This window comes from Aricia agestis, chromosome 13 (genome assembly GCF_905147365.1).
Source record: "Aricia agestis chromosome 13, ilAriAges1.1, whole genome shotgun sequence".
NCBI classification, from domain to species: domain Eukaryota; kingdom Metazoa; phylum Arthropoda; class Insecta; order Lepidoptera; family Lycaenidae; genus Aricia; species Aricia agestis.
The window spans coordinates 14728188-14753138 of NC_056418.1; the positions used below are offsets into that span (position 1 = coordinate 14728188).

Consider the following 24951-nt stretch of genomic DNA (forward strand, 5'->3'; position numbering starts at 1 on the left):
ATTATTAATTTAGCAATGATTGTTACTGACCTACGCCATCTTGGATCTTGGATTGAAACTCGGTAGTCGGGTTATTAGAGCCCACGCTGCGAAAAAAATTGAACTTACAAGCATTATCATGGGCGTAGAAGATAAATTAAACTTCAATTCTGCGCAGAATGAAGTGTTGGAAAAAAAATATATTTTCATTCAGATAAATAAAAATAAATTTCATGATTTTTTTGTTTCAATATCGATCGAAACAGGTATCTATCAGGTTAAAGGTATCTCTAATCCCTAGCTAAAATCCTATGTTCGCCCATGAGCATTATTATCATTATCAGATTTTAGAATTTATAGGGGTTTAAAAATAACCACTCAGACAGCGACAGTACCCCACGCTCCCTCCAGAGAGGGAGTGAACGATCATCGAGGGCTGATGGTGGTTGTACCATCGCCCGCCTCACGCTCAGGGCACCGCGCCACGTCTCCTCATCGCGGCCAGTGGTGATCTCACATAGTGTGATGATCTCGTGAAGAGCTTACTATAGAAATGATCCTATGAAGTAAGGTCTTGTCGAAAGTCTGCGAACGGGGGCACGTCATTATACCGGCCGCGTTTTCGATAGCGCGATGTAGGAATAGAGGTGACCTTGACAGCGGCATCTAGTGTGTCATCGCCGAACTAAAATGAACTTGCGCGTGCGCACTGCGCAGATACTGTGAATATTTAGTACTTGCTATCATCTACAATATTATTGAATTTTAAAGCATAGGTAATTAGTTAATTAGTAATTACCATTGAGATATACAAGTAGTAGTTCTTATATCTCACTGGTAATTACTAATATTAGAATTCTCTAGAACTTGGAAGTATTAAAAATCTGTCATTTTTGAGTCATTACAGTAAATAAGTGGACACTGCAGTAAATTAATGACATGACATGGAATCACTTTGCTTAAAGGTTTTTAATAGCCGCTTATAACCGGAAAATATGGAAAAGGATTATTACAGGAAGAGAGAAGAGATCCACAATGCTACAGAGTATGTATCTTTAAAATATGTCTTTTTAATGATATTATTGATAATGATTTATAGGGTGTTAAAATGACCACTCAGACAGCGACAGTACCCCACGCTCCCTCCGAAGAGGGAGTGAATGATCATCGAGGGCTGATGGTGGATGTACCATCGCCCGCCTCACGCTCAGGGCACCGCGCCACGTCTCCTCATCGCGGCCAGTGGTGATCTCACATAGTGTGATGATCTCGTGAAGAGCTTACTATAGAAATGATCCTATGAAGTAAGGTCTTGTCGAAAGTCTGCGAACGGGGGCACGTCATTATACCGGCCGCGTTTTCGATAGCGCGATGTAGGAATAGAGGTGACCTTGACAGCGGCATCTAGTGTAGTATCACCGAACTACTTCGGCGTTTAGGACCCTTGATAACCATGCGCGTGCGCAAACGTGCGCTCTGACCTCGATAGTAAAACTACAAATAAATACTGATTCTAGTAGCGGTTCAGTAAAAATATAAATTTAATAATAACATAAATATGTCTGTTTCATAAAATTAAAGATTAGGAATTAAAAATTAAATAAGTTAGAGTTAATACATAATTATTATCTGATATATAATATTATACCTATCTATATTTATACCTATCTATATTAAGTATATAATATTATACCTATCTATATTTTTATTTTTTACCAATAAATTACAAAAAAAAATTGTATAAGGAAACTAATTCAAAATGTAAACCAGAACTTTTATGTGTAAATAATTTAAAGTTGAAATAAACTTGAGTCGCGAAAAGAGCTTGCGAAAACATAATAATTTAATGAATCCAATACAATGTAGAAATGAAAATGTATTTTCTCTAATTACTTAGGTATTTTAAAAGGCAGTTGTCTGAGCAATTAAAGAGATGCTAAGCGGCCGGTAATTACTGCCTCTATCACAATTAAACTCAATCTTTGAGTCCCCGACAGCCAACTTATAATTTTTTACTGAAGTTTGCGACTTTAGGTGTACTTTATGTCGGCCTGGATGATGTAGGTTTACAGATGTCGCGAATCTGATTAATAACAAGTTTATCAGTTACAAACCCTTCATTATTGAGTCTGAGAAAATAAAATAAAAATATTTTTTATATATACGATTGCTTAGTCGTCCACATAAAACTTAATTGTTAAATTATGGAGTTGTTTACTGTTATATGGGGCTAGACTTTTGCCGCTACTAAAAAATTAATCATAACTTTCTTCAGAATGATGTCGTACTACATAAACATACACTATAATGTCACATACATGACCTACATAATATTATATCATCATCACTTATATCTTATCAGTTGTTTAATGATTTGTGGATTCACTACCATTTTAATTTTATCTTTATAAATGAAATATTCAAATAGACTATATCGATAAGTGAGCGAGCGCAGCACTATTCAACTAATTTATATACATATTAAGTATTGTGAGATTTTAAACATTCATTTAAAGTCTGACATAAAGGGTCGTTTGTTAACATCTTTTCCACCAAACCCATTCACGTCAGTAATGGGAATAGGCACGCTAATGTAATTGCCTACTTTTTTACTTTTTACCCCTTTTAGAACGGCACAAACGTAGGCCTAATGTTTCAGCGAGAGATTTTGCACGCTAAACAAAAAGTAATAAAGTCTATTTTCACTTGCAGCTGCATGATATATGTTTATGAGTATGAGTTTTAGCGGGCTATAGACTTAAAAGTTTTCTGTATTTGATCCTCTTATGTCTAACTACAAACTCGGTTTTGTTAAATTGAATATAACCGGTTCAAATCGCAGTAAACATGATGCAGTTACTTCTTCCAGACTAATTACCTACGTGCTAGAAGTCTTAATAATCCATATCCATACTTATTTTATTAATGCGAAAGTGTGTCTTTCTGTCTGACAGTCTGTCTGTTCATCTTCACACTCAAACCGGCAAACTGATTTTGCTAAAATTTGGTCTAGAGATACCTAAAGTTAAGGGAAAATACACAGAATACTTTTCATTGCGGAAAGTTGTACGGTTCCCAGGCGATAAACGAATTTTGGCGCAACGGAATTGCGGGCGTCATTAGTGCAGAAATAAATTTAGACCTAATCTACTAAGTAAAACCTATATCTCAAAAGTTCCTAAACTTTCTTGTGCACTATAGAACGAACCCAGTGTGTATCGTTATCCTAAGACTCCTCTAAAGGACCCAGTGTGTATCGTTATCCTAAGACACCTCTAAAGGACACAATATAATATTTATTAAGTCTTCTGGCCTCGTTAATAGATATAGTAAGCTTATCAAATAGTATCTGCATGAGAAGTAACCAATTATTATTTATAGGTATAATATCACAAGTAAACGAGATTTCACTATCTATTTTTAGCACCTAATACGTGGTTAATATAATCAAAAGCCTTAACAAAGTCGTTCCACATAACATTAGTAAATAAATTATAAGTAAATAATACTGATAGTACTGATGATTTCACAACGAAGACATAATAATATTATAAAAGGCTTTCAAGGAATTACAGCAATTTTAAAATAAAATAATATAATTATTACACATCTAAATTGTTATTTCCATGTTCATACACTTTATGAATAAATATTAAATATATTATATTAACTTTTGACAACATTGACTATAATTTGCAAATAATTTTGTAGATGGCAGCTCATACGCCTATCATTTTCACTATCGGCGCACGCTCAATGTCATTTTATTTTGTCGATCCCACGCTAGATGTCACTGTCAAGGTCGCCCCTGTTCCTACATCGCGCTATCGAAAACGCGGCCGGTACAATGAGGTCCCCGCGATCGCCAATATGCGATAAGACCTTACTTCATAGGATCATTTCTATAGTAAGCTCTTCACGAGATCATCACACTATGTGAGATCACCACTGGCCGCGATGAGGAGACGTGGCGCGGTGCCCTGAGCGTGAGGCGGGCGATGGTACAACCACCATCAGCCCTCGATGATCGTTCACTCCCTCTCTGGAGGGAGCGTGGGGTACTGTCGCTGTCTGAGTGGTCATTTTAACAGCCTATAAATCATTATCAATAATATCATTAAAAAAACATATTTTAAAGATACATACTCTATAGCTTTGTGGATCTCTTCTCTCTTCCTGTAATAATCCTTTTCCATATTTTCCGGTTACAAGCGGCTATTAAAAACCTTTAGCAAAGTGATTCCATGTCATGTCATTAACTTACTGCAGTGTCCACTTATTTACTGTAATGACTAAAAAATGACAGATTTTTAATACTTCCAAGTTCTAGAGAATTCTAATATTACTAATTACCATTGAGATATAAGAACTACTACTTGTATAATATATCAATGGTAATTACTAATTAACTAATTACCTATGCTTTAAAATTCAATAATATTGTAGATGATAGCAAGTACTAAATATTCACAGTATCTGCGCAGTGCGCACGCGCAAGTTCATTTTAGTTCGGCGATGACACACTAGATGCCGCTGTCAAGGTCACCTCTATTCCTACATCGCGCTATCGAAAACGCGGCCGGTATAATGACGTGGCCTCGTTCGCAGACTTTCGACAAGACCTTACTTCATAGGATCATTTCTATAGTAAGCTCTTCACGAGATCATCACACTATGTGAGATCACCACTGGCCGCGATGAGGAGACGTGGCGCGGTGCCCTGAGCGTGAGGCGGGCGATGGTACAACCACCATCAGCCCTCGATGATCGTTCACTCCCTCTTCGGAGGGAGCGTGGGGTACTGTCGCTGTCTGAGTGGTCATTTTTAACACCCTATAATGGATTCCTATAATAATTATTGACATGTATTTATATTATGTTGTTTTCGCTGCGTGGGCCAGTGTTCCCAACTTAGGGGTTTTTCCCCCAGATTTAGGGGTTAAATAAGTGAGATGGGATTTTTTTAGGGGTATTTTCAGGGATTTTTTTACTTTTTAATAATTATTGATATTATTAAATTGTTGATATTAATATTAATTATTTCTTGACCTAGCGACTTCTAGCGACATCTATAATTACGTCATTGAATAATAAGATGTACGACTTCAAAACATCTGAATCTTCAGATGAAGATGAATTATTTAACATATTAAATCAATTATTATAATAAAAATATTTAAAAACATATTTCAGTATATTATTTCTAAACTATTATAAATTTATATATATGTGCATATTTTAGGGGGGAAACAAAAAATTAAGGCGATTTTAGGGGTTTTTGACACCAATTTAGGGATAAATATTTTTGAGAGGTGGTAACACTGGCGTGGGCTCTGTGACATAATATGAACTTTACTTTTGGATCTTCGTATTTTCTTCTCTCATTTATATCATGTTCAAAACGTAGGCAATTTAGCAATCTGATATTATTCCATCAAACAAACAAAAGCTGCTGAGTGGGGAGTTTTTATAACCTCATTGTAAAGTTAACAAACTTAATCTCTCAATTCATACAATGGCTACAAACTTCTTATCTACTAAGTGAATATTCCTATAGATATCTTCGTCTACATAGTACATAGTAAACCAATACGTGCAGAAAAATAGTATGGAGGCAATAAATCACAAATTGAGCAATCAGCGTACTCCTGTATACTACTGCTCGGTAATTCTACAATAAAACGTCACGAATGTTGCTTGTTTGTTTTAATAAAACTTTGGAATTTGGATGCAATTGCTAATCATCATCACGCCATCAGTCGTGTTTGTTCGTAAGAAGTAAAAAAAATAATAACCAACAGTTTAGTTTTGAGTTTTGACTTAAGTAGTCCTTCCTTTAGTTTTTATTGCGGAGAAATTAACGATTGATAAATGTGCTTTACCGCCATCGGGACTCAGTATTTCCATAGCAAAACATAACAATCAGCCTATGTAACAAGACGTGTAAGTTTCTTTTATAATTAAGTATATATTATTTAAATCAAATTGTATGAATTATATTCTCAAGTAGGTTTAATTAGCATATACATTTCGTATGAGATCTTAGGGTGCTGAATATTATAAACGCAAAAAGTGTGCCTGTCTGTTTGTCGCTTAAACGGCTGAACCAATTTAGATGAAATTTGTGATTTTTTTCTATTGAGAAAATTTTAACATATCGTGTTTTTGCTCAGATCGAATTTTTGGAAATATAATGTAGTATCTAATTTTAGAATATGAAACAATTTGGGGCTTATTTTCAAGTATAAAAATGAATTATAAAATTTTGGGTTAGTCGCCCCTAATCCCCAAGCGGCACCCGGCTGTCGCATAACAATTGAAAATCTATTGTGTCTGCGATTCCAACGATGGAGGTATTAGAGACATAAGATAGTTTTTGTTACGGTAAAATGTACGTTTACCACAGGATAAGCGAATTTCGGGGCAACGGAGTTGTGCGAGCGTCATCTCTTTTAAAATAAACTTTGAACCACACCACTAATAAAAGTTTAAAACTGAAACTTGTACGAAATATGAAATGTACATTGAATTTATGTGGTGTTATCTCGACGTGTTGGACGACGTCCATGTCTCGTCCCGACTGACAGCAGGTACAGAACTTGGGCCGAGTTGGGCACGTCATTCTTACCAAGTTTTATAACCTCAAAATTCTAAAAATGTCAGCAAAATAACCATCAAAGTTCCGCACTCGGAGAAATTTAGTTATTAGTTAACTTTAATGAAATGAAGAGTTTGACTGATATGGGGCTTACGTAAAAATCTTCATTCAATTACAGTTAAGTAATTATATTCGTCTTTGAGTTTATGATAAAAAAAATAGTTAAGTAGATAGTTTTTTTTTTCAAAGTTAGATAAAATAAATACATGTTTCTAATTATCCGACACATGCAGTGACATAACAATAAAGCTAGCCATGAGAAATATCATACTATTGTAGTATATTAAAGAAAATAATGAAATGAGTAAAAATTAAAATTCATCAATCCGTAGTAAGCCAATATATAAATAACTAGATGACGCCCGCAACTCCGTTGCGCCAAAACTCGTTTATCGCGTGGGAACCGGACATTTTTCCGGGACAAAAAGTATCCTAAGTCCTTTCCCGGGACTCAAAGTATCTCCATGCGAAATTTCAGCCAAATCGGTTCAGCGGTTTGGGCGTGAAGAGGTAACAGACAGACAGACAGACACACTTTCGCATTTATAATATTAGTATGGATCTAATATAAAAAAAAAACTTATTATTTTTTAAACTTAATGTTTTTAACTCGAGAACGGCTTAACAGATTAAGCTAATATTAGTCTTGAAATATTCGTGAAAGTTCTTCTGGTAGGTATATATTAGAAGGATAGTGATACGAACTTTACCGGGTCATCTAGTTAGGGTTCCGTACCTCAAAAGGAAAAAACGGAACCCTTATAGGATCACTTTGTTGTCCGTCTGTCCGTCCGTCCGTCTGTCAAGACCCTTTTTCTCAGGAACGCGTGGAGGTATGAAGCTGAAATTTATATCAATTACTCAAGTCTACTGTCCCTAGAAGCTGTGAAAAAATCAAACTTCTAAGCCAACGCAATCAAAAGATACAGCCGTTTATGCCGCAAATTTTCGACACTTGCAAGGGAATCAAAACCTACAGGGTGCTTCCCGTGAACTCAGAATCTTGAAATTTGGTACGAAGCAACGTCTTATAGCATAGATAAAGGAAAAATTACGAAAACCATAAATTTTTAGTTACATCACATAATATATTTTTTTTAATAATTTTAAACTTACTACCCATTTCCTCATAAACGCGTAGAGGTATTAAATTGAAATTCATACCAAATACTCAGGTCTATAATACCTTTAAGCTGTAACAAAATCAAACTTCTATGTCAACGCAATCAAAAGAAACAGCAATTTAAGCTGCATATTTTGAAACTCGCAAGTACTCGCAAGGGAATCAAAACCCAAAAGGGTACTTCCAGTCGACCTAGAATCTTGAAATTTGGCATGAAGCAACGTTTTATAGCACACATAAAGGAAAAATTCCGAAAACCTTAAATTTTTAGTTACATTACAAAATATATATTTTTTAATAAATATAAACTTATTACTTTTTTCCTCATGAACGCGTAGAGCTATCAAGTTGAAATTCATATCAAATACTTAGATCTTTGTACGGAACCCTCGGTGCGCGAGTCCGACTCGCACTTGGCCGGTTTTTTTTATATAAAAAATTAAAATATTATGATGATTCTTATACCGTTTGCATAAAAGTCCTCTCAGTCTCAAGGGTATAAAAACATCATAGATTCAAAATCGTTGAAAAAGTATACGTAATACGTGGGAGAGCCATGCTTCGGCATGAATGGGCCGGCTCGACCGGAGTAATACCACGTTCTCACAGAAAACCGGAGTGAAACAGCGCTTGCGCTGTGTTTCGCCGAGTGAGTGTGTTTACCGAAGGCCCAATCCCCTACACTATTCCCTCCCTTACCCTCCCCTATTCCCTTCCCTTCCCATCCCTACCCTCCCCTATTATCCTATTCCCTCTTAAAAGGCCGGCAACGCACCTGCAGCTCTTCTGATGCTGAGAGTGTCCATGGGCAACGGTATTTGCTTTCCATCAGGTGACCCGTTTGCTCGTTTGCCCCCGTATTTCATTAAAAAAAAAAGAAAAAAAGTGTGAAAGAAAAAAGCCGGCTGATGATAGTAACATGTTAAGAAAAATCTTAGAGCATTAAAATAGGTCAACCAGCGCTATAAAACAGGCTAAGAACTTCCTAGAGACTTCTAAAAATGGATTAAAAAGTTTTGCAGCGCACTAAAAACTAATTAAGTGCACTTTCTAAAAACATAGGGCTTCGCCACACTGGCGGGCGTTGAGAGGGACTCGATAGGGACTTGGAGAGTGGAAAATTGGACATCTGACGGAGAAATGATAAGCTGTAACCTACGAATAATAAAAACTAAGGAAGAGTAGCCATGTCAAAAAATTTTTTCGACGAGTCTACAAAATGAGACCCGAATACATTGCATACTTTATGCATGTATTCGGGTCTCAACTTTGACAATTATTGTCAACGGTTTCATTTCGTAAAGAATGTTTCGTTGCTATTGTAATATATAACTGTGCGAAAAGGAACCAAGTTCAAAACGATTGAAGTATGGGAGTTACGTTTCCTTAGTTTTTATTATTCGTAGGCCGTAACAGAAGAAACATGCAGACTTCTATCTCTTAAACCACCAAAATAAACGTAAAACCTTTGTCATTATAATAATATTATCATTGCTTCCCGTTAAGTTTTTTTACTTTTCTGTTTTTAAGCTGTCTTCGTTTTGAAGCAAACTTTTTTCTGAATAATTTCATTACGGGTTCAAGACGTAAAACTGTCTTGTTGTCCCTCGGCCTCCCTGAGATTACATCAAAAGGTTGTCATTGGTTGGTTACTGTTTTCGATTTTTTTTCGATTTTTTTTCGATTCGATGATAAGCGCCTCCGTGGTCTAGTGGTATAGAGCGCGGCTCTTGACTCGGAGGTCGTGGGTTCGATTCCCGCGTTGGAAACATGCTATTTCCAAGTTTGGTTAGGACAATGCAGGCTGATCACCTGATTGTCTGACAAGTAAGATGATCCATGCGTCGGATGGGCATGTCGGTCCTGCGCCTGATCTCTCGCCAGTCGTGTCGGTCTTCCGTCCCACTGGGTTATGAGAGTAAAGGAATAGAGAGTGCTCTTGTGTACTGCGCACACACTTGGGCACTATAAAAATTACTCCTGCGTAGCTGGCCTGGTTTCAATGAAACCGGCCACCGTCACCGAAACCGGTGTGGGAGCTATTATTATTATTACTGCTTTCGATCCTGGGTGCACAGGAGTTGCAGTGGTTCTGCCAATGCTAAGGTTCTCTTTAAATTTAAAAGGAGGTAATTTAGGTTCCACTCCATCATATTATTATTATGATTAGTCTATATGTATTCTTAATATTTTATAATGCTTAACAATATCCTATATGTAAACCTTTTTGGCAACCCTACAACTCGTAGTTATTTAATACTAATGTAAGCTACATAGTACATAGTGTAAAGTATACAAATCCGCAATACAAGCGAACATGTGTAGATTTATCACGTCATATGTTTTTATTAGCCCAACGTGCGCCAAGCACACCACCTCATAAATACTTTTTCGTTCTTTTAAGTTTCTTTTTTTTCGTACAAAAGTAAGTTGAGATATTGGCTTTACGATTCGTTAAGTTTTTGTTTACTGTGTGTGATTTTTGTTTATTCGCCACTTCGCTTTTAAAATGTTTTTAAGGAAATATGCTGTTCGTGTAACCAAAATATGCACATAAGGAATTGGGAACACTTCATAATGAACACTTCGTAGTATATTTTTTACGGCATTATACGTAGTTAAAAGTTGGGGCTGTTTGGTTTTACATGAATTTTACAGCAGTGTTATGTTATGCTGTTTTATGTATGTTTTGTTGCTTTCCATCAGATGACCCGTTTGCTCGTTTGCCCTCTTAATTACTAAAAAAAATCGTTTCCCTTGCACTCTCTATCTAGAGCCTAATATTAGTTTGTCGCCTTGAGTGGACCCAGGGTAGCATTAGATTCATCTTTTAGTGAGCTCCTATAATAATAATAATAGTAAAATAATAATATCTGTGGACGCCTCACACCACGACAGTCTGGCCCCGTGCTAAGTACCTGAAGGACTTGTGTTACGGGTACCAGGCAACGGAAATATATTTCATATTTTTATAATACACATTTATTTATGATTTTTATTATATGATACTTACACATATTTAATACACATCCATGACCCAGGAATTTTGAAATTTTTTTGTTCCGTCGGCGGGAATCGTACCCGCGACCCCCGGCTTGAGCTACCAACAGCCCACCAACTGAGCCCACAAAATTCTCTCAAACTAGTCCAAAACCTGTTACAAATTCTTTCAAAGAATTAGAGACAACAACGAAACAATAAACGTAACTGTTGTCAAAAGTCAAAATGGCCTTACAAACTTACAAACGCTCCAACTTGGGCCGGTATTAAAAAACTTTTACTTCATGCGAACTCTCCGTTTCTACATGTGTGCTATTACGGGAATACGGGGCATTCCAAGTTTGTTTCGCCGGTTTCGAGGGAGGTTTGTTGCTACAAACACATTTATATCCATACTAATATTATAAAAGTCTGTCTGTCTGCCTGTCTGTTGCCTCTTCACGCCCAAACCGCTGAACCGAGGACACTTTTCATTCCAGAAAATGTACGGTTCCCGCGCGATAAACGACTTTTGGCGCATCGGAGTTGCGGGCGTCATCTAGTTTAAGGCCCTGTACACATTGGGCGTTTTGAAGCGCGCGCTTTGCTAACGCGCGTTTTGAGAACCCAGGATTCTATTGAAGCGTACACATGCAAGCGCGCATTTAACGCGCGCTTACATGTGCCCTCTTCAATAGAATCCGGGGTTTCCAAAACGCGCGTTAGCAAAGCGCGCGCTTCTAAACGCCCAATGTGTACCTGCTCTAAGAGCGAAGAAAACACATTGGGCGTTTTGAAGCGCGCGTTAGGCGCGCGCTTTGCTAACGCGCGTTAAACGCACGCTTTAATGTGTACGCTTCGATAGAATACGGGGTTCTCAAAACGCGCGTTAGTAAAGCGCGTTCCTAACGCGCGCTTCAAAACGCCCAATGTGTACCCGCTCTTAGTATAACTAGATGACGCCCGCAACTCCGTACATAACTTTTTCCGAAATAAAAAGTATCCTATATCCTTCCCCGCGACTCAAAGTATATCCGTAATGAATTTAATCAAAATCGGTTCAGCGGTTTAAGCGCAAAGAGGTAAGAGACAGACAGACAGAAAAAGGGCTGCCGGCGACGCACTTCCAACTCTTCCGATGTTGCGAGTGTTCATGGAAGACGGTAGTTGTTTTCCATTAGATGACCCGTTTGCTCGTTAACCCCATAATTTTATAAAATAATGTGCCAACTGCGAGTCGTACTCGCGCACGAAGGGCTCCGTACTGTTACAGAGCAAAAATAAGCCAAAATTTGTGTTTTGGTATGTTTAATTTGCCCACCTTAAATTTTTATTTTATTTTAATATTAGTATTAATTAATAACACATAATTTAGGCCTTTGTAAAAATTTCAAGTGCCTACCTGTTGCCATTATTGATAACGAGCAAGAAAGGCCAAAAAAATCACGTTTGTTATATCGGAGCCCACTTAAATATTAATTTTATTTTGTTTTTAGTATTTGTTATAGCGGCAACAGATATACATAATCTGTGAAAATTTCATAAGTCTAGCTACAACGGTTCTAGAGATACAGCCTGGTGACAGACAGCTACGGACAGACGGACAGACAACGAAGTCTTAGTAATAGGGTCCCGTTTTTACCCATTGGGTACGGAACCCTAAAAAGACAAACTTTTCTATTTATAATAATATTATGGATACTATTGTAAGTGCGGAACCCAAGTACAATAATACCACCATTGAGGTGTCAGATTAAACAATCTCAACTCTCAAGGCATTCCTTTGTGAAAATCAATACAACCTCATATTTACTTTTAATGTTATTTTTAGTATGAGCTTCTGTACAGTTGGCAAAACAAACGTTTAACTTTATAGGGGAATAATTTTTGTACGTAATTTCGTCCGCGTACAATTCGTTTATACCGCGGTAACCCTACAGTATGAAGCTACTAGGACACTATCATAATAATATCCCGGTATATCAAGTAGGTACGTATCTCCGTATCTTTTAAGTAGAATAATTTTATAGTGCCCAAATGTGTGCACAGTTTTTTTTTTATGAAATAAGGGGGCAAACGAGCAAACGGGTCACCTGATGGAAAGCAACCTCCGTCGCCCATGGACACTCGCAACATCAGAAGAGCTGCAGGTGCGTTGCCGGCATTTTAAGAGGGAATACGCTCTTTTCTTGAAGGTTTGCAGGTCGTATCGGTCCGGAAATACTGCTGGTGACAGTTCATTCCAGAGTTTTACAGTGCGCGGCAGAAAGTTACGCGAAAAACGCACTGTGGAAGACTGCCACTCATCAAGGTGATGAGGATGGTATGTTTTTCGCGTGGGACGATAGCGAAAAGTTGCAGGTGGTATGATTCCGAACAATTCCTCAGAGCACTCCCTAGTACTTTTTTCACTAAGGATTAAAGAAAGGCTTGAGCTGTGTTCCTATGTTTTGCTTTTTTTTGTATAATCCAGCCAAATCTGTTTTCTGGACGTTTAAACACAGCGGAAAATCTGGCCATTTTTTTGGGTTTTGGAACGTTCATATCTTATTTAATAATTAAATTATGAAAAAAAAGAAAACATAGGGACATTGTATTAGTGGCCGTAGATATTCAGGAAAAAAATTATAACTTTACGAGCATATCTAGGGAGGAAACAGGGGACAACGTTTGTATGGAAAAAAGGGCGGTGTGGACTCCTCTTAAACTAAACTGATCTTTGCCCATAGTTATGTTTATACATACGGGATTATTATTAATCCCGTATAGTTTTTGCTGTTAGCGGTGCGCGCTATCTTGACTAAACAGGCTTAGCTCGCATGCGACGAATTCACCGGATTATGCAGTTTACATATTTTATACTACAGCCTTCTGATAATGCACTAATATCGTATATTAGAAGCTTATATTATTAAGTAGGTCTTTAGGTCAAAATTGAGGTTATTAGTAAAGATTTAAGGATATGCCACGACGTTATTTTTGAACAAGATCCATGAAAAAATGTAACAGTGGCCCCAAACAATCCCGCAATGGGGCCATTCATTTGACCCACATATTTTATTTCATTAGAGATGTGACCACTGTTTTGGAGTGCAAAACAGTGGTTTTAAAACATAATATACATAATATGTACTTTGATAATAATAGATATACGATTAATTATTATTTCTACTTATATTTTTAAACAACAAAACAAATACTTAAAGACGAGTTGGCAAGTGATTAACTAAGGAAAACTATTATTACTGTCCAAAAATAATTAAAGAATATAATAATATTGAAATTCACCAAAATACATTATGAATATAACTAATACGTAATGTGTGTAAGCTTTATGTTTAGTTTATGTTAAACTTACGTTAAACCTTAATAACTTAGATGAATGATTGGTCTCGCGCGCGCGCTACGACTAGATACCGTCAGAGTACTTGAAAAATGCGGCAACAAATCATACGCCTGATGCGGCGTAACCGCGCCAGTCGCGCCGCAAGCTTCGGGTGAGGTAGATGTGTCGATAATTTTCGAAATTTTAAGTTACGTCCGTAGCAAAATGCCAGTTTGTGTAGTGAGACTATCCAATAATAACACTACAAGAAACAAGAAAGGTACTGGCATCACATACCATCAGTAAATATTATATACGTGGGAGAGCCATGCTTCGGCACGAATGGGCCGGCTCGACCGGAGAAATACCACGTTCTAAAAGAAAACCGGCGTGAAACAGCGCTTCCGCTGTGTTTCGCCGAGTGAGTGAGTTTACCGGAGGCCCGATTCCCTTCCCTATCCTCCCCTATTCCCTTCCCTTCCAATCCCCACTCTCCCCTATTACCCTATTCCCTCTAAAAGGCCGGCAACGCAACCTGCAGCTCTTCTGATGCTGCGAGTGTCCATGGGCGACGGAAGTTGCTTTCCATCAGGTGACCCGTTTGCTCGTTTGCCCCCTTATTTCATAAAAAAAAAAAAAAAAATATATATATATATATATATATATATATATATATATATATATATATATATATATATATATATATATATATATATCGTCTTAAGCACAGAAAAATAATATTATAAACCTGAAAATCCGGATCGGAGTAGCGCTTGATGCAGTGTTGCCAATTACCATAAACTAAAAATTTCCAAATTTTTCTGAGGTTGTGATTTTTTTTTTATTATATCTTATTTTTTTTATATATACATAGTGGCTGAGTGGATGAGCACATTAAAATCTCTAGCTAGGGTAGCTGGTTCAAATTCCGCCAACGGAACAAAAAGTTTTTAAAGTTCCTGGATCATGAATGTGTATTAATAAATATGAATTATGAGTATCATATTATAATAAAAATCTTAATTACAGTTTATATTTTATGTACACAGTACAGTAACAAATGAGAAAACAAAAACATTTGCTTTTTAATGACTCATTCTTAACTTTCGTTAAACTTCCTACCATTGTTTTTGTATTGTTTTCTCATCAATATTGTACCCATTATATTTCGTTGACCTAAACAACGTTGTTATTTTATCGCATTCTTTTCGAATGGACTTTATACCAATGGTAAAGTTTATCTGGTGATTAAAAAATCAGCACTTACTATACAATAATAATAAATTACAAGACCACAGCAACTAATTTTTCCCCATTGATTGGGCACCAGTCACGTATCTGGCAACCCGATTATCTACGCAACAACAATATTTGTGTATTGTTTTACACACACTACAATATTGAGTTGCCGCATGTTCGCGCTGTATACAGCGCGGTATCTAGTCGAGCGCGCGCGCGAGACCAATCATATTTGATTATCTCGGTATCAATAAATATTTCGTGATTACAGGATGTTAAATGTAATGGTAGATGTTTTGATTCCGGGAGATTGATTCTAGTGATACAATTGTATAGAATACATCCGGTCGGGGAAAATGAAGGCAGATGCCGTTGACGTACGGAAAAGATGGCAGGCTAAAATCAATCTTCAAGAAACATTAAAGTCTTAAATGCATGATTATAGAATTTTAAGAGCATTTTGTACGTGCAAGTAATGTAAGTTAGTTGACAAAGAGATAGTACCTATTTAATATCCAATAGAAGAATGTATTGTAAAGTTTCCAAAAGCATAAATCATTGTGCTCCACATAATAATATGTATGAATAAATATCCTCTTGGGAAGCGTGAAAGATAAAACATAGCTAATTTATGATTCCGGCCATAGAGCGTGCTATAGTCTGCTTATACCGAACACGCGAGCCCAAAAATGACTTCAACGATCCAAATTAAATGTTATGTGAAAATTAATTGTCCATAGCCACCCAAAGCCGTACGCCAGCCAACATTTTTCAATTTCGAACGTTGTTTTTTTTAAATTAGAAAAGCGAAAAGCGCAAGCGTGTAAAGACGAATGTGTTTTGAATTTAGAACGACACTGGCAGTTTTTGGAACTTAGGTAAAATAAGTTTTTTTGTAGAAGTTTTTATGGGTTCCGTACCGTAAAGGGTAAAGACGGAACACTACTACTAAGACTTCGTTGTCTGTCCGTCTGTAATATGTCTGTTGTCTGTTTGTCCTATTGATTGTCTCCAGATTTACAGGCTTGTTTGTTGTTTCTATCTCAAGAACGGTGATAATAACTATCTCAAATACTAAAAACAAAATAAATTAACATGAAACATTGAATGGCGTTGTTCAGTCAAAGGGCTAGCTGTTTGATTGAACGGCTATTTAAACCAGTCGGCTGCGACATATATATAAATATGTAATTGGAATCTCGGAATCGGCTCCAACGATTTTCATGTAATTTAGTATATATTTAGGGGGTTTCGGGGGCGATAAATCGATCTAGCTAGGAATCATTTTTAGAAAATGTCATTTTATTCGTGTTTTATCGAATACCAAGCAAAGCTCGGTCAAATAGCTAGTATTAATAATGGAACGAAGAACGTATGCACTCCATGGTAATGTCTATGATTTTCAAAAATCTTAGAAGGGATGTTAATTTTACGACTTACGAGGTTTTTCGATGCGGGCTTAATAAAAAAAAATTTAAGGATTTAGTAACACATTGATAACACAGTACTATGCTGAGCTTTAATTTTTTTATGCACTACACAGAAACGCTTGCACGATACTTATATTATTGCATAAAATTATAGGTTTTAACCTACGTTTTAACCTTATTAAACGTACCTTGGGTCAAAATACAAACGCCAGTGACATTTTGATTTCACGTTTAGAAATCGTTCGTGTAACCTTGACCGATATTATACGAAAACAAAGAGTGGAAACGAATGAAGCTATTTTTCAGTGTATTGTCTTTCAATATATTGTGGTATGTTTGATTGAGGACAAAGTCACGGTGGCTTCATTTTAGGACAATAACTTTTGTATTACTTATTTAACCAGAAAAAGAAATACTTAGTAAGAATGTGAAAGAAATAGTAAAAGTTTTTAGTAAAAAGTTGAAAAAGAAATAGTAAAAATGTGAAAAACAACCCTTAAAGGTTCAAATAAGCACAAAAGTAATAACATAATTTTAACCAAAAAAAGACTTCTAAAACGTGTTTCCTTATCATGGGTCTAACTGTAAAGTATCTTCTTTCCAACAAAAAAGAATCATCAAAATCGGTTTACCAACAGCGAAGTTATTCCGCGAACAAGTAAAAAATAACATAAATGTGGTTGAATTCAGAAACCCTTTTTCTGAAGTCATAAAAAAATTAAAAACCCTGTACTTATTTGATGGATTTTTTTTGGATGGAATTTTGAAATTGGCGCATTCTATTTCTCTCTAAACGATTCATAAAAAAATCCTTATAATAAATTATTTATGATTTTGCATATATTGTCCATATTTCGGCACTTTGATAAGGCATATTTTAATCACTAATTAGATGTCTATTCACGAGTACGACATACAAAAACATACAAATTACGATTGACACAAAACTCGCATAGTTATAAATATATTAGGTTATGACGGTACAAACTTGTAATTGCATTCTGCCTTCATCTAGATATCTCATATCCTAAAATCTAGACTCTCGTATATCATTTACGTGATCTATATGGTAATTACTCCATTTTCCAAACGAATTCCGCGGAATGTTTTTGATTAATTCAAACGGCCGTTTCTGGAGCGCGGTAATGGTTTCCTGCGCTAAACTGCTTTTTGGCATAGTTTGTTTCGACGATCAGTCAAAACCTTTTTTATGCACAGAAAATCGGAGACGTCTGAGATAAGGATCGGCTGGTGTAACCCGAAGAGATGGTAAGCGGATGCAGGCTGCAGTGTTTCTGCCGCATTCAGAGACAAATAATAATTAATTAATTATTATTTTTATTTTTATTTACGAGCCTATACTATAAGGTCTTCCATCTGTCTCGCTCCAACGCCACCCAACTCAAACTTAAACTCAAACGGTCCACGGTGGTGTCGTCCGTCCTATGAATATTAATTAGTTAACTGTAACTAAATTAAGATTTTAACATAAGCCTCATGCATTATCTGTCAAACTCTTCATTAAATTGAAGTTTAATCATCATTAAACGTCTCGGCGGCCGTTACCCATTAAAACTCGGTGGTGTTCAGACAGCCCCAAACTTGTAGAAACCACGGGTACATTTTGATTTCTGACTTCTAACGACTATTCGATAACAATTAACGATTAACAACATAATGCTAAGTACTCACATACGGTTTTGCTCGATCGCGCAATAACGTCGAGCAAAACCCGCGGCTCGGGATTTCGTCCACACATTCAGCATTGCTCGATAGTTTTATTCTAAATCGATATATTTAATTCCATCGAGCCGGCTCGATGTGAGCCTTCAAGCGGCTCGATGCGAGCCTTCGAGCTGTGAGTTTTGCGGTCCACACAGTAATTATTACTCGATTTGGAGTAAAACTATCGAGCAAAACCGTATGTGAGTACTTAGCGTAAGTCTTGAAATGTTCGTGGTAGAGGAAAGGTATATGAGGAGGAAAGTGATACGAATTTCCCCGGGTCATCTAGTTCAATTAAAAAATAGCATACGATACAAGAGAGCTCAACTTAAGTTATAAAAGCTCCGTATCTCTATTGGTAAGGGGGTTCATAATTAGTTGAAGGTTGCATGTCATTAACGGACTCGGTGTCCCTCAATCAAGTGATCGTTTGCTCCCTTTCTTGTTCATTTCATTAAAAAAATACGTGTAGCACTCGGGAACTACCGCGTTAGGGGAACTCGGGAACTACAGCGCAGACAGAACGGAGCGCAGCGGAGAGGATTTTATTAAGGGCGCTTGAAAATAAACTTTAAAATTATGACACTAAAATGCGATAACGGATTCCCGCGTATCCTTTTTTTATGAAATAAAGGGGCAAACGAGCAAACGGGTCACGTGATGGAAAGCAACTTCCGTCGCCCATAGACACTCGCAGCATCAGAAGAGCTGCAGGTGCGTTGCCAGCCTTTTAAGAAGGAATAGGGTAATAGGGGAACGTAGGGAAGGGAATAGGGGAGGGTAGGGAAGGAAATAGGGGAGGGTAGGGGATTGGGCCTCCGGTAAACTCACTCACTCGGCGAAACACAGCGCAAGCACTGTTTCACGCCGGTTTTCTGTGAGCCCGTGGCATTTCTCCGGTCAAGCCGGCCCATTCGTGCCGAAGCATGGCTCTCCCACGATAAGTCCTCGAGGACGCGCGAGCATTTCTTGTAAGATTCAAGCATTTATGCACTTTAGTGTAATAATTTTAAAGTTTATTTTCAAGTGCGTTAAAGAATCCTCTCCGCTGCGATCCTTTCTGTCTGCGCTAACCCTTAAAGCTATTGCATTCCTATGCAATAGCTTTATCGCGGCAATCCCCGAGTAAAAAATGCTTTTTACCAACTTTTGCTATTATAAAAATATAATTTATAATTCGCTTACGATGACCATAGAGACACGGTGAGCCCAACAGTTTGAGAACCGCTGATTTCTACAAAAAATTTATTTCGGCAGAATACACTCAAATCACGCATGTAAGTTGGTCTTTACCTATAGTAATCTTACACGTAATTCACTTAGTATGTATTGCCTTAAGGCCTATTTCCGCTTGTATAATAATATCCCAATGTCCAAAATCCCTCGTACCTTTTTATACTACCGCCCACAATATATTTTTGTTTTTTAATATTTCCAGCTCAAGTACCTACACTAAATACTTGCAAGCAAATAAAATCTTTGCATTATCTTTAAATATCTTGCAAAAAGGATATAATCACTACATTTCATTCCTATTTATAGACACAATAATAGATATTTTATGTTCAAATTATTTTTCAAAACACTTTACTACCTCTAATTATTGTTTATTACACGGTACTTTAAAACTAAAATTCATTAGTCAATCTGAGGTTTTCAAATATTTTAAAAATATATTATTTTATTTACGACAAGGAAGATTTCATATAATATTTTGTTTACTTTATTATCTAGCACAATATAATAATTGTATCATATTATTATCTATTATACCCAAGATTAAAACTTTAAATGTAACATACGTAAAGCGAATTTATTTTTATCGAACTATACCTACACTAAAATTAAGTTTAACTATTTCGTACTGTTACAATTATTATTTACACGCAATATATTATTTATACATTATGCAAAATAATCTATATACATTAAACAATGAAATAACAACTAATACCTATTTTAAACTACTTTTTGATGTCACTGATACTATGGTTTTATGTTATTATTTGCATAAAAGAGATTTATATGTCCATATTTCTTATTACTATAACCATGTACATATTATTCTGTTAGGCATTATTTTCGTGAGCACTGGATTACAAACTTACCGATTCTCCTCGCACCGTCAATGGTATACATATTATAATTACTCTTCAACAAAACAGAAACTCCTTATCATGTTATTATCTCGTTACACACTGTCTCACACTTATTATGGCCTGCATTAATTTTAATATTTATCACCAAAATACGCGAGGACTCAGAACTAAAACACATAATTTTAAAAGAAATCTTATGTTAAATGATTATGATGTGATATCTTTAACGGAGACGTGGCTGCTCGACAGCGTGTGCGACGGTGAACTATTTGATGATCGATATGTTGTTTACCGTAGGGATAGGAACTATAGTTTAACTCGTGAAAAATACGGCGGTGGCGTATTATTCGCTATAAAAAAAGAATATACAGCCATTGACCGTCCCGATTGGTCATCCTCTGCAGAGGATATTTGGATAACTATTTCTTTAAAAACATCTCCTCATGCAAGTGTAAAGTTACATATGTGTACTATCTACCTGTGTAAAGCTAACCTAGGCAACTCATTTAACTTGCAACTTTCGAACTTTGTACAAAACTTATCCTTAATTGTAAATTCGTGTCCTAATGACTTATTTCTTATAATGGGCGATTTTAACTTAAGCAACATTCTTTGGAACTCAGACTGCAATTCTAGTAATGTTCTATATTCGGGTGCCAGTAGCGAAGCACAGACGAGCTTTTTAGATACTTTAACTGAATGTAACCTATCGCAATACAATTTCTGCAAAAACATTAATGAAAGAATATTAGATCTGGTCCTTTCCAATACTCAATGTGTGGTCGCAGCTTGTGGTTCACCACTAGTACCTGAAGATGCACATCATAAATCTCTAGATATAAACTTAACCCTAAGAAGCCAAAAGCCACTTGAAGTTAAGCCACGAAAAAAGTACATATATTCCTTGGGTGACTATGACAAAATCAATTCTGAATTAAATAACATTAATTGGGAAGATTGTCTTAATAGAGGCTCACTAAATGACGCAACGACTATATTTTATAATCATTTATATCACATCATTAATTCCCACGTTCCACAAAAATATATCAGTAATAGTAGAAACTTTCCAGCTTGGTATAGTTCTGCCTTAAAAAAAGTTCTTAAGGAGAAATACAAATTCCTACGTAAATACCGTACGTATGGAAATACATCAGATTATGAATCTTTTAAATTATTACGCAAAAGGGCTAAGGCCTTGGAAGACAGTTGTTATCAATCTTATTTAGATAATTGTGAACTCGCGATAGCCCAAAACCCCAAGCTCTTTTGGTCTTTCATAAAAAATAACAAGTCGAGCACTTGTTCATTTCCGTCCTCTTTGATATTTGATGGTCACAGTACTACCTCGGGCGAGGAAGCTTGTTCTTTATTTTCGGATTTCTTCAACAGTAACTACTTGCAATCATCCACTATTTCCACCCACTCCCCTCCAAAAACAAATACAAATGATAACTCAGTAATATCAAGTATTGAAATATTACCACAAACTATTAATAAGTTACGAGTACTCGGTACAGTTGATGTCACTAAAGGCGCGGGCCCGGATAACGTCCCACCCCAATTTATATCCCGCTGCTCAGATTCCTTGACGTTACCTATTACCCTATTATTTAAGCGGTCTGTAGCAGAAGGTATAGTCCCAAACATATGGAAATCAGCCTTTGTTTCACCAATTCATAAGAGTGGTAGTAAAAATGAAATAAAGAATTATAGACCCATTTCAAAACTGTGCGTGTTCGCCAAGCTTTTGGAAAAAATCGTTTATACACAAGTATATAGTTCTCTCGCAAACCTTTTTATTCCTGAACAACATGGTTTCCTTCCGCGCAGATCAACAACTTCCAATCTCTTAACCTTCGTTGAATACATTGCTGAGAATATGGACTCAGGTGGTCAGGTTGACGCCATCTTTACTGATTACAGCAAAGCTTTTGATCGAATAGATCACTCGCTGCTTCTGAAAAAACTTTTAAACGCCGGAATTCATGGGAATTTGTACAGGTGGTTCACCTCTTATGTTCAAAATAGGTCTCAGGCTGTAGTGGTTAATGGTTTTACCTCCCCGTGGACTACTGTACCATCAGGTGTCCCCCAAGGTTCTATGTTGGGACCCCTACTATTCAACCTATTTGTGAATGATATACACACATGTTTTCGTCACTCTAAATTTCTTTTATACGCTGACGATATGAAGGTTTTCAAAAATATCACATCACTGACTGACTGCTACTTACTACAGGAGGACCTTAACAGGCTTGAAAAATATTGTCGAGACAATAAGTTAGACCTGAATACTAATAAATGCTATGCGATAACGTTTAGTCGGGCTGTTAAGAACGTAAAGAACCTCTCCTATTCACTGCGTGAACAGTCTTTAAAGAAAGTGTCAGAGATTCGTGACCTAGGCGTCATTCACGACTCGAAACTCTCATACTCCAAGCATCTGGATCACATTATTTCGAAGGCCAACAAGTCGCTTGGGTTTGTAATCAGAATGAGCTCCCAATTCAAAAATATAAAAATCCTAAAAATACTGTATTGCTCGTATGTACGTAGTGTCCTTGAATTCTGCTCTCAAATTTGGAACCCTCAGTACATTACGTATATAAACAGGCTGGAATCTATCCAAAAACGATTCGTAAGATTTTTACAGTACAAGTGCGGTACATCTGACACTGACTACGAATCGAGATGCAGAAGGTTTCACATGCTACCCCTGCGTCTCAGACGTCAAGTAGCTGACACTTGCACATTTCTAAATATTGCCCAAAACAAAATAGATTCCTCCCTTCTTATTTCCAAAATTAACCTGAATGTCCCTTCACGCTCACCCAGAATATGCTCCTACAACCCCTTTTATATTCCTTTCTCCCACTCAAATTATAGGAAGAATTCCTTTTTCGTAAGAACACCTGCTTGCATGAATGATTTGATTAAACACCATGACATTGACATTTTTGATTCATCTACTTATACCATCAGAAAGTCAATTAATCAAAATTGGTTTGAGGCTGGTCACTGATTGTTGGCTTCACTACATTTGTATTATTGATAACGTATGATGCTTTTGTAACGTGTTTTTGTATCAATTATAAATACTTGTCTACCTAAATGTAAAGCAAATTTGTTAATGTTTAGATTTCTAATTGTGGAAACATGTTAATAGTGCATAGAAATTATTCAGCTTTAATTTTAATTTATGTTTTTCACTGTATGTTTTCCGTGCAAATAAAAAATAAAATAAAATAAAATAAATAAAAATGGGTGCACGGTAACGCCGCACCGCTGTGCCGGTCGGAGAGGGAGGTGTTAGGTTTTTTCGTTACGGAATTTCTTGATTCGTTCGCCGCGCTCAACGCCCATGATAAAAGCTATGCGATAGCTTAAAGCTTAGGCCAAACCTACGCGACCAGGTGACTGCGAAGCGGAGCGTTAAGTTGTCAAATGTGTTTTGTATACAAAAAACACATTTGACAACTTGACGCTCCCCTTCGCAGTCGCCTGGTCGCGTAGGTTTGGCCTAAGCTTAAAACTTGCCATCGAATGAGTTGGCTACTTGTTTCCCAGTACAACACAAGCCTGGTACGTGGTAGAGCCATGCTTCGGCACGAGTGGGCCGGCTTGACCTGAGAAAGACCACGGGCTCGCAGAAAACCGGCGTAAAACAGCGCTTGCGCTATGTTTCGCCGAGTGAGTGAGTTTACCGGAGGCCCAATCCCCTACCCTATTCCCTTCCCTACCCTTACCTATTCCCTTCCTTACCCTCCCCTATTCCCTCTTAAAAGGCCGGCAACGCACCTGCAGCTCTTCTGATGTTGCGAAGTTGCTTTCCATCAGGTGACCCTCTTGCTCGTTTGCCCCCTTATTTCATAAAAAAAAGCCTGTTGATGATTGTGACGATGATACATCTCATCATCTGTCATCACACCTTGACACGGATCGGTCAGTTCGGCAAACACACACACAATGGCAATGCTCGCGGGTCCGCCATCTTTTCAACATGACAGTTGACACACATCTCTGTGTGCTCAGCAAACATTCGGTTATAATATGCCTTAGCGCTTTAAAATTTATGGGCTTTTTCATTTAGATGAGAATTCGGTCGGAATACCTGGAGTATTCAGCGTTGACCGATGACCGGTCTACAGGGAGTAGACTAGAGTGAAAATAGTTATAGCGAAAGTTTTCAGGCCTTAGTATTTTAAGATACGTAGCTTCTATGTAGCGTATATAATAGTCATATAACACTTAGGGTGAATGAAGGCAAGCGAGTTTAATTCTGTGAGTCGTGAGTCGCAGAATTTCTGCCGCGTAAATATATTTTCATACAAGTCACGAGTCACAAAATTACGCTCGTGTGAATCAAACAGGATTTTTGTATGAAACTGAAT

The 24951-nt window shown here is 36.9% G+C and overlaps 1 protein-coding gene and 4 non-coding genes across 5 annotated transcripts in view; 2 read left to right on the forward strand and 3 right to left on the reverse strand.

Annotated features, from left to right (window-relative positions):
• Positions 1-24951, reverse strand: part of LOC121732865 (calmodulin-binding transcription activator 2) — a 232849-nt gene that overhangs the window by 197789 nt on the left and 10109 nt on the right. The gene's annotated exons all lie outside the window — the stretch shown is intronic.
• Positions 353-555, reverse strand: LOC121733470. Its single transcript, XR_006036562.1, has one exon. It is a non-coding gene; the product is annotated as a small nucleolar RNA U3 (small nucleolar RNA).
• Positions 1091-1293, reverse strand: LOC121733473. Its single transcript, XR_006036565.1, has one exon. It is a non-coding gene; the product is annotated as a small nucleolar RNA U3 (small nucleolar RNA).
• Positions 3857-4059, forward strand: LOC121733471. Its single transcript, XR_006036563.1, has one exon. It is a non-coding gene; the product is annotated as a small nucleolar RNA U3 (small nucleolar RNA).
• On the forward strand, positions 4597-4799 carry LOC121733472. Its single transcript, XR_006036564.1, has one exon. It is a non-coding gene; the product is annotated as a small nucleolar RNA U3 (small nucleolar RNA).